At 57.8% G+C, this 1,524-nt stretch overlaps 1 protein-coding gene across 3 annotated transcripts in view; it reads right to left on the bottom strand.

Annotated features, from left to right (window-relative positions):
• Positions 1-1,216, bottom strand: part of KHNYN (KH and NYN domain containing) — a 21,309-nt gene extending 20,093 nt beyond the window's left edge. The window contains exon 1 of one of the 3 annotated variants that reach the window (XM_025194387.1): positions 1,110-1,216. The gene's annotated coding sequence lies outside the window, so the exon portion shown is untranslated. Of the gene's footprint in view, positions 1-54; positions 169-716; positions 977-1,109 lie in introns of those variants that run through there. The other 2 variants (XM_006037889.3, XM_025194386.1) reach the window with 2 other exon arrangements.
• Between the last annotated feature and the right edge of the window lie 308 nt (positions 1,217-1,524).

Raw genomic sequence — 1,524 nt, 5'->3', positions numbered from 1 at the left:
CCCCGTCCCCACCCCGCACGGCCCGGTTACTCCGATAAAAGACATCACATCTACCCGCAAAGCCGGTGCGATTGGGATAAAGTCAGGCCTACAACCAGCACCGCCCCTCCCCTCCCCGCGTCCACGCGCTGCCCCGGCTGCGCTGCGCTGCGCGTCCCTCCGCGGCCCCCCGAGAGGAGCCCTCTTCCCTCCCGCCGCCGCCCGCCCCAGCGGAGCAGAGCCGAGCAGGGGAATTCCAGCTGGTGACACGGGCCTGACGGAGACTGGCCCTGCCAGGCGGGGGGAGGGCTCCCGGGCTCTCCCCCTCTCCTCTGCCCAGAGGATTTCTTAGTGGGGTATCTTTTACAGGACCAACTACGTAGCTGGGATAAAATGAGACAAGGGGGGTTGTTTGTCTCTGATTACAGGAGCTCTGAAGGAGAAGGAAGTGGGGGACGCCTTGGCCGGCGGGCTCCTTTCCTGCTCAGCCCCCCCCCCCGGACCAAGACTGGGGCCCCCAGACAAATATTGGGTTCCTCATTGGGCCGGATACTTTTATATCACCCCTCACAGAGACTGGAGGGCCCGCGGTGCTGGATGCAGCATAGACCCATCCCCACATCAAGATCAGGGTCCTTACTGTGTCAGACCCGGATCCCCGGTGTGTCAGGCACCGCCCAGAGCCCCCCACAGCTGAGATCAGGGTTTCCAGTGTACTGCGTGCTTCACAGACTCACCTGCCCCGCAACTGGAATTGTCCCCAGGGTGCTGCATAGGTCCAACATCTCCCTCCCACACCTGGGATCGGGGTCCCCAGTGTGCCGGGTGCTATGCAGATCAACAGACTGAAAGAAAGTCCCTGCCCCTAAGAGCTGACTGTTTAAATAGACAGATGGTGGGAGAAGAAACCAGGTCACAAGGAGGTAAAGTGACTTTCCCAAATCACACAGGCAGTCAGTGGCGGGGCTGAAAGCAGAACCCAGGTGTCCAGGGTCCTGATAGATTTCCCCCTCCCACTGCTTCCCTCTCTAGCTATTGCTCTATATATTTTCATCTCCTTCCTACCCAAACCATACCCTGGTCCTCCTTCTGCCCTGCCTTAATCTCAGCGAGAAACTTATCTCTATTACCTTCATGGAAATGCAGCCAGCTCTGGGGTGGGGCAACTGGGAGGAGTCTCTCACTGAAGTGGTGGCTTGCCCAATGTTGAAAAACAACCAGCTTTGAGGAGAGACAGGCGAATACTAGCTGCACAGCATGCGTGTGTTGGGATAGCTTCCCCAGCCCTGAGATGCAATTGGTTCCAGGATGGACCTGTGGGGTTTTCACAGCAGCAGTTCACACAGTTTGGTCATCTGGTGAATAAATGCAGCTGTCTCTGGGGTGGTGTAGCTGCCCGGCAACTTGAGGTGAGAGGGGATGGAGGATTTGGTAGCCCACTGAAACCACCGTGGGCCCTAAGGAGGTGGAAAGGAATCTCTGGAGGAAGGATCTTGGTTAAAAAGAGTCCCAGTGAAGATACTGGGGCCAGTACTGACTGAAATG

This window comes from Alligator sinensis, unplaced genomic scaffold (genome assembly GCF_000455745.1).
Source record: "Alligator sinensis unplaced genomic scaffold, ASM45574v1 scaffold25_1, whole genome shotgun sequence".
In the NCBI taxonomy this organism is placed as follows: domain Eukaryota; kingdom Metazoa; phylum Chordata; order Crocodylia; family Alligatoridae; genus Alligator; species Alligator sinensis.
This window is presented reverse-complemented; position numbering and strand designations above follow the sequence as displayed.